The sequence below is a fragment of the Panthera tigris genome, chromosome E3 (assembly GCF_018350195.1).
Source record: "Panthera tigris isolate Pti1 chromosome E3, P.tigris_Pti1_mat1.1, whole genome shotgun sequence".
Lineage (NCBI taxonomy): Eukaryota > Metazoa > Chordata > Mammalia > Carnivora > Felidae > Panthera > Panthera tigris.
Genome location: NC_056675.1, coordinates 2004776 through 2013172, shown reverse-complemented (window position 1 = coordinate 2013172; position 8397 = coordinate 2004776). Strand labels below are relative to the sequence as shown.

Here is an 8397-nt window from a genome sequence, read left to right as displayed (position 1 = left end):
GGGGGCGGTGGGAGGGCCCCGCGCGGCGCCACTAACCTGTGCTTACCGGGCGCCCGCTGTCTATCGGCTCCTTCGCGACCTCCTCTGCCTGCAGAGCATCTCCGGCCCGGGGCCTTGGGCGAGTGACCGAGCCTCTCCTGGGTTGTCCCCAGGTTTGTCGGAGAGGGTGGTGACTTCACCTTGCAGGCAGGTGCGAAGCGCCCCGTGAGATGCCCACTGCATAGCCAGCGCTCGCGATCCTTGCTCTTTGTATCCGTGGCTTTTCCTTAACGGAGGTAATATGTACGTAACAGGGTTGACCATCTTAGCCGTTTTTAAGTGTACAGATCAGCGGCGGGAAGTACGTTCACGCTATTCCGCAGCCTCGGCCCCCATCCACAGGACGTTTCCACCAGTGATGGTTTCACAGCGGACTGCCTTCCGAGGGGAGGCTCTGTCTTCACTCTCTTCTTGCCCAGCAGTCAGTCACTGCGGAGTCTCCACCTGCTGGGTCCTGAGACACAGAAGGGCCCTGCCCTCCCCGAGCTTTTAGCAGGGGAGACAGCAAGCAAACAAGGACCCCAACCGCTCCTTTGCATCAGATTAACCGCGGTCAGGCCTCTCCTAGCATAGACACAAAATTAAAATCAGTATCCTTTGCCCATTCCAGCTATCGCTTCCTCAGCTAACGCCTCAAAGCAGTGGGTGGTCTCTCTCCACAGTCTCCTTTTCCCTAAGTCCCCTTCACTCCACTCCCTGGGAAAGAGGTCCCCTTCAGCAGGCAGGCCGTGCCGGCACAGGGAAGGACGGCAGAGGGCAAGTGCACACAGGGTGGGATGGCACGGGATAGGTGACACAGGGAGGGATGGCACGGGGCAGGTGCACACAAGGAGAGATGGCCAGGACAGGTGCACACGGGGAGGGATGGCCAGGGCAAGTGCACACGTGGAGGGATGACTCCGGGCAGGTGCACACAGGGAGGGATGGCTGGGGCAGGTGCACATGGGGCAGGGGCACACAGGGAGCTGGGAAGACAGTGGTGACATTCCAGTTCTTAAGCTGGTGACAGGTGATGGATAGGTCATTTTACTAACAGGATTCAAGGCTTAAGATACGTGTTTCGCCTGTGTTTTGTGTGCGCATCATTTTGCTCGGCCTGTCATAACAGAGTACCACAGGCCACGAGGCATAAACGACAGAAATGCAATCTCTCTCAGCTCTGGAGGCTGGAAGGCCAAGGGGCTGCTTCCTTCAAGGCTGGGAGGCGACTCTGTCTGGGGCCTCGCTTGTGGGCTTGCTGGCCGTCTTCTGTGTGTGTGTTCACATTACTTCCTTCCATCTCTGTGTCCACATTTCCTATTTTGTAAGGGCGGAGCCACACTGCATGAGGGCCACCCTCATGACCTCCTTTTAACTTGATTTCCTTTGCAAAGATCCTGTCTTCAAATAAGGTCACATCTGAGGTCCTGGGGTTTAGTACTCCCACATGTCCTTTTAAAGCCCATAACGGTATTTATGAAAAATTATAGAATGAACTGTTTTACAATGTTATTTCCCTTGAAATATTTATAAGAATGGTTAAAGTAAATTTTTAAAAACTGGCAAAACCTAGTGCCGATGAAGAGAGTGCGCGGCTGGAGCCCTCCTACATTGCTGGTAGGAATGCAAAGTGGCACAGCCCCTTGGAAAACAGTTTGGCGGGTTTGTAAAAAGTTAACTGTAACTCTACCAAGCAAACCAACAAACACACTCCCGGGTATTCGCCTAAGAGAGATGGAGACTGACATTTGCACAGAAGCCCGAATGCAAGTATTTTTAGTGGCTTATTCGTAATTGCCAAAAACTAGAAAGCACCCAAAACTCCTTCAACTGGCAAACGAACAGATAGACTGTAGGACGTCTGTACATCGGGACACTAACTCAGCAGTGAACACCAACTGGCGTAGCAACACAGGTGAACCTGAGGTGCGCTCCGCGTTGAGCCAGCCTCAAGACTGTATCCTGCGTGATTCCATTTAGAGGACGTTCTGGACGAGGCAAAGCTAGAGTGACAGGTGCTTCCCGGGGGGAGCGGTTGGGGGAAGGGCTGAGTACGGGGGGCAGAGGGAGGTTTCAGGGCTGATGAAACCGCTCTTTATCTTGATGGTGGTGCTGGTGGTTCCTGGACTGTGTTGGTCAAAATTCATAAAACTCTGCATTCAACAGGATAAATGTTGTCCTATATACGTTGTGGCTTCATTTTGAAAATCTTTTCAAAATGAAAAGATCTTTTAAATCTTTTCTCCCCAGCCAAGATTTTCCTCCTTAGGAAGAAGGGGTACATAATGAAGATTTAAATGAAAGCATTCAGAGGTGCTCAATGAATGTTTCCTCCGGGCCAGCAATTCCCAAACGATGCCCTGAAATGGTGGCCTGCAGAGAGGGCTGTAGGGTACCCCCCTGGATGAGATAAAAGTGTTCCCCGGCCAGATAGGAGCAGGAGACAGGAAATAAAATTTCAAAGGTTTAATTACAGCCAGACTTCTCAGACCTTTCACCAGAATAAGGTGTGGTGCAATTCTAAAGAGTTTTCCTGTGAGTTGCCTGCATCTGGGGGGCTTGGAAAAGGTTCGTCTGAATTACCTAGACATTCAGGTGCCCAGGAACCACAATCTCACGCTACCAAAGCCTTCCTGGGAACTTGAACAACTCCAAGACCACGTGGGGAGTGCCAGGACTCAGGCTGAGATGAGACCACCCCTTCCCTTGATGGGGAGGAGAGAGGGGGAGCAAGACCATAATGTCGCCAGGTCCCCTTTTGAGGTGAAATGTGCCAGGTCGAGCGAGAGGTCATGGTCGCAAAACACCGTGAATGTGCTAAATACCACTGAGGTGTTCCCTTTAAATTTGTTGATTTTTCTCTCATGTCAGTTTCACCTCAATTAAAGAAAAAAAAACATAAGGGCGCCTGGGTGGCTCAGTCGATTGAGCGTCCGACTTCAGCTCAGGTCACGATCTCGCGGTCCGTGAGTTTGAGCCCCGCGTCGGGCTCTGGGCTGATGGCTCAGAGCCTGGAGCCTGCTTCCGATTCTGTGTCTCCTTCTCTCTCTGCCCCTCCCCCATTCATGCTCTATCTCTCTCTGTCTCAAAAATAAATGTTGAAAAAAAAATTAAAAAAAAATTAAAAAAAACATAAAAAAAACCAAACATAAAAAACCAACCCTCCGCCCAGTTCTCCCCTTAGCTGTGCACCTGCCCTCGCTGAGATAGCCACACATTCTCTCCTTGTTCCCAGACGAGGTGGCAGAGGCCCAGAGAAGTGAACCAACTATCCAAAGACACACAGCGGTGTAAGAGGCAGAGTCAGGACCAGAAGCAAAGGCGGCTCCAGAACCATCAACGGCCTCCGCTCCAGCCCCCACCAGCCCAGAGGGATCTGTGAGCAGACCGGCTCCGCCCCGGAGAGGACCTTCATCTCCCCTTCTTCTAGGCCCTGGCTGCCTTCAGGCTGCTGGACCCCAGCTGTCTGTCTGTCTCCACAGCAACTTGATCGGCCATGGCCCACCTTCGGGGACCCCGGACCCCCGTGCACAGGCAGCAGCCTCCCCAGGCTGACAGCCAGGCTCGGTGTCCGTGTTTTCGTCTTAGCTATCCCAGCGTCCATGCTGCCTGCAACTCTTTCTGGTTTCATAACCAGCATGGCCACAGAGAAAAGAGAAAAGTAACTGTGGCTTGGACAGGAAATGTCAACTGCCTGTGATAGAGGCATCAGGGAAATTCTAAGTGCTCCTGGGTGCTGGATGGGTGTGAGCACCAGTGAGGGGAAATAAAACAAAGCAGGGGCATGAGTCACAGATTCAACCTGTATCTTTGCAGGCCACAAGATCTGAGAGCAGCCCCAGGAGTCCTGGTTCATCCTGCGTGCATGCGCCCTCAGCCCCACCCCAGTCTCGTCGCACTGTTTTGTTCCCGTATCTTACTGGGTGGTGTGGGCCAATCCCGGGATGGTAGGGGCCCGGCTCTGGATGCTGGGGCCGTTTCCTAGCACCTGTGTGACCACGGTGGGTCTTCCAACCTCCCTGACTCCGTGGCCTTACCTGTATGACGCTGGAAGCAAGAACCCTCACCTCCTGCAGTGGCTATGCATATCAGAGAGAGGGTGTGTGCAGGGAGACCAGCCGGGAGGCTCTTCGGGGTCCTGACTGCAGGGTGGTGTGGGAGAGAGGCTGGGGGAAGAGGGTAGGCTTGGGACTGGCTGATGGAGGGAGGGGGCAGAGGAGTCAAGGGTGCGCTGCACCAGAGGTAGGAGATGCTGAAGAACATCTGGGGGCACAAATGCTGTGAACTTGGCTTTGAGTGTGCATAGCCAGAAACACCTGCCGCACAGCACAGCTGTTGGGGAGACAGGAGGATGCCTGCGTCTTGAACTTGGAGAAAGAGATGCTGGCTGGAGACGGGACCATGGAAAGTGATGTCAGAGCCTGCCAGCACCCTAGGGGTCTGCCAAGCCCGATGCACCTCACCCCAGACCGGGTCCTGGCAAACCCTCTCTGCCGCCTTCAGCTTCACCCTCCTGGTCACTGCGATCACCAATACGGGACAGATGCCACAGAGGCTACATTTCATTCAAGAGGCAGCAGAGAAGGAAAGGGGACCCTGGAGGGCCGAGGCAAGGGGCTCCTGGTTCTAGCTCACGGAGTCTGAGGAGCACTGGAAGGGTGAAACCCAGCCCCCCAACTCCACCTGCTAAGGGCTACCTGGGGTGTGGACAGGAAGGCTGGGGACCCCTGGAGGGAGGGAAGTCCCCGTCTGAGTTGTACCCGAGCCCTCATGGTCCCCACACAGGCTAATGTGTACAAAATCAGAAAGGGCAAGCCAGCTCAGGGAGTGAGTGCCCACCGGCTCTCAGGAGGAAGCCAGAGAGATGTCAAACGCCCTGCCACCCCATGGCTTCCGCCACCCGTATGAGGGGCCGGTCCCTGCTTGCACACCTCCCAGCTCGCTCCTCTGGGCCACCCAGACTGTGTGCCCCTCTTCTGCAGGACGCTCCCCAACGGGCTCTCCTTCCCTGCCCATCTGTCTCCGGGTCGGAGACGTGCTCCCCCACATCCCTCTCCTCTCGCAACAAAGCCTCGGAACAACACAGTAGTGAGCACGGGCTGTTTCCAGCCAGGCCCCCTCGTTGGCAGATCCAGCCTCTGCCCCATACAAGACGCCAGGACCCCGGGCGAGTCACTGGGCAGCGTCCACGCTGCAGGCAGGCGGGGCCGTTCAGAAGTCTTCATGTGCCCTCTGTCAGGCTCCAGGCCTCGACAGGACCTGCTGGTTCTCTTAGAGTTGCCGGAACGCTCACATCTCTGCCCGGGGCCCTCCTTTGCTGCTTTCCTAGCTTAGTCCGTTCTGGCTCCTATAACACGATCCCGCAGACCAGGGCGCTTATAAATAACAGACGTGTGTTACGCACAGTCCTGCAGGCTGGACGTCCAAAGTCAAGGTGCCGCGTGGCCACATTCTGGGGAAGGCCCTCTTCCCAGTTCGCGGGCAGCGCCCTCTCGTCTTGTCCCCACATGGTGGAGAGGACTGGGGAGCTCCCTGGAGCCTCTTCTGTAAAGGCACTGGTCCCAACCATTGAGGGCTCCTCCCTCGTGACCTAAGCACCTCCCAGAGGCCCCACCTCCCAATACCATCATCGCTGGGGGTCAGGATTTCAAAATATGAATTTTAGGGGGACACAAGCATTGAGGCCATAGCACCTCCCAAGTCCAGCTCGGGGTTCTGATGTTTACAGAATTACCTTATCAGAGCCAACAGCACCAGTCTGCCCCAGGGCCTTTGCCCGGTGCTCCGCTCTCCACCTAGGCTGCACCTCCTCCAGGAGGCCTTCCTTGACCAGCCTCTCCCCCAGCACTCGGCCCCCGCGGCTCGTTTTCGTCAGAGCGCTTACCATTCATTCTCTCCCCCACCTTCTTTAGAACGTGGGCTCCATGAGGGTCGGCTCGGCACGTGTCTGCCCAGTGGCAGCTGCGTCCTGTGCATCTAGTGCCTGCCACGTGGTCGGTGCTGGATAAATCCACAAGTGTCCAAAGAGTAAGCAGGGGCACAGGCAGGGCTGGAGAGAGAGGAGCCTCATGGAGGCCAGGACGACGTCCTGAGGCTTGGTCTTGAGAGTGAGCGAGAGTCACTAAGGGTTTAGGCAGGGGGTAAACTACTTCCTGAATGACTTAATTCCTTCATCTATTTGATCCATTGGGGGCGGGGCCGGGGGGGGGGTCTGTCTGCACCGGACCTTGGGGCATCCGTGCCTGCCCGGGGCTCCGTCCCGCCCCTCTCTATGCCCCCCCTCCCTGGATTCCAGTTTTCCTCCCTTCCCCAACTGGTACCCGGCACGATCTGGACCTCCAGCTGCAGGCAGAAGAGAAAGCTGACCCTCTGGGCCTCAGAGCAAACCTTCCAGGGAGGGCGGCTTAGTCGCGGGCAGCCCCAAGCTCCCTCCCTTCCCGGGAGGGGGCCCCGTGGAACAGACCCCGGCCGGCCTGCTCCTCACGCAGCGCACGCTCACGCAGGTGCACGCGCGGCCCTGACAGGGGCTCTGAGGACTTACCAGCCCCAGAAACTTGGGGCGGATCTGTCTGTGGAACAAAGAGTCCTTTGCGAGGGGTAAGTCCCGGCACTTCCTCCCAGCCCCGTGACGCCTCTGACCAGTGGCTCTGGCTTTGCAAACACAGCTCCGGGTTTTGTCTTTGTGGCTTGGGAATTCTGCAAGGAATCATTCCCATCTACCACATTTGCATACGTTATATAATTGTCGCCAAATAGACATAAATGCATATTATACTTACTGTTCTGAACCTTTTTCTCTCAGTTGGTATATTACAGAGAGCTGCCCACACCAGGGTATAATGGAACTACCACTGGGTTTAAAATAATTCCTTTTTTTTTTTTTTTTTTTCACATTAAGTCAGGAAGGAACGGGGTAAAAATCCAAATAGGTAGAAAACATATACAATGGACAGGGGTGTCCTGCCTACTTGCCCCCTCAAGTCCCTCCCTGTGACCTGTTTCCAGGGTTTCCTTCCGAGGCTGTCCCACGAAACACATACGGGCGAGTGTAGACACGTAAGTGTGCAGATACACACATATACATCGACCAGAGTCTCACAAGGTTTTGTAACATCGAAGGACTCTTTCTCCAACATTCTCATCCCTCACCCATCAGCTTTCAGCCCACCTTCGCCGAGCAGCTGCGAGGCACCAGGCACGAGGCAACAGTGAGACACAGTCGGGTTTGTCCCCTGCTCACGAACATGCTGTGACTCCCTGTTGCCCGGCATATCCCGCCTGGCTTCCGGGGGCGACAAGGGAGGAGGCCGCACACCCTGGGCTCAAATCCCAGCTCGGACACCGAGGGTGAGTAATCAAGCCGGTGCTACACCTCCCTGGGCCGCAGGCTGGTGACAGAGGCTTGCCGTGAGGCTAGGTGCTGGGTGAAGCTTCCCGCACCCTCGTTTGACATCCTGTTAGTTTCAGCGCCCGCGTCCCCTCGGCTGGCCACAGTGTGCGTGTGCACGTCGGCACGGCTCACGGTGCACCCCGTGGGCTCCCACCGCACACGGATGCCGCAGGCCAGGGCCCCGGCTCCGCGCCTCCGGCCGCCAGTGCAGGGCCCGCACCCGCCCATCACTCGTCCGCTCATTCCGCGGCCATCCCCAGGCACCTGCTCTGGGCCAGGCAGGACACAGACCCGTCAGGCAGGGCCTGGTCCCAGGTGCCGAAGGGGCAGCAGTGCGGACACGTGCAGAAAGGCAGTCGTCACCTGGTGGGTTGGTGCGGGGACAGAGGACGCTCTGAGTATCTGGCCCTTCAGGGAAGGAAAGGAGGCTCTTGGGTGAGAACCAGAAGCAGAAAGGTTCCAATACTGAGGACAGCGTGGGCGACAGCAGGGAGGTGGGCGAGCGGTGTGCAGGTGTGTGTGGGTGTGTGCACAACTGGGTATGTGTGCACACACATGTGCATACCTGAGTGTGTGTGAAGGATGGCTTTGTCCCAGATGCCTGTGGCCCCCAGGCCCGGCTCAGCCACAGCCTGTAGACAGATCCACGGGGGCTGAAATGCACTTTGGTCTGAGTTCCGCAACAGAATTTCCATTCCCTTCCCTGGGGCTCCTCCTCTGCTGGGGACAGGCCAGGAGGCTTGGCCTGCTTGCAAACACAGCCTAACGCAGGGCCGGTGCCCCCAGGACCCCCCCACGGGCCCTGGGGGGGTTGATTCCGGGGTCCCAGCAGACTCTCCTTCCCGCTGCCTGCAGCTGCGCCACGGTGGTGCTCTCCCATGGTGGCCCGTCCTCCCCACCCCGTGGTGTCACCTCCCAAGGAAGCAGCCCGTGCCCTCGTCTTGTGAGTAAGTCAAGTAAGCCAAGACGCTTTTTAATTTGGGTTATTT

The 8397-nt window shown here is 56.6% G+C and overlaps 1 long non-coding RNA gene across 2 annotated transcripts; it reads left to right on the top strand.

The window, feature by feature from the left end:
• Positions 1–15: 15 nt before the first annotated feature.
• On the top strand, positions 16–3806 carry LOC122234567. 2 transcript variants are annotated; one of them, XR_006212379.1, is made up of 2 exons: positions 16–190; positions 3254–3806. It is a non-coding gene; the product is annotated as an uncharacterized LOC122234567 (long non-coding RNA). The 2 variants fall into 2 exon arrangements; XR_006212378.1 differs by having other exon boundaries at positions 16–275.
• The last annotated feature ends 4591 nt before the right edge of the window (positions 3807–8397 follow it).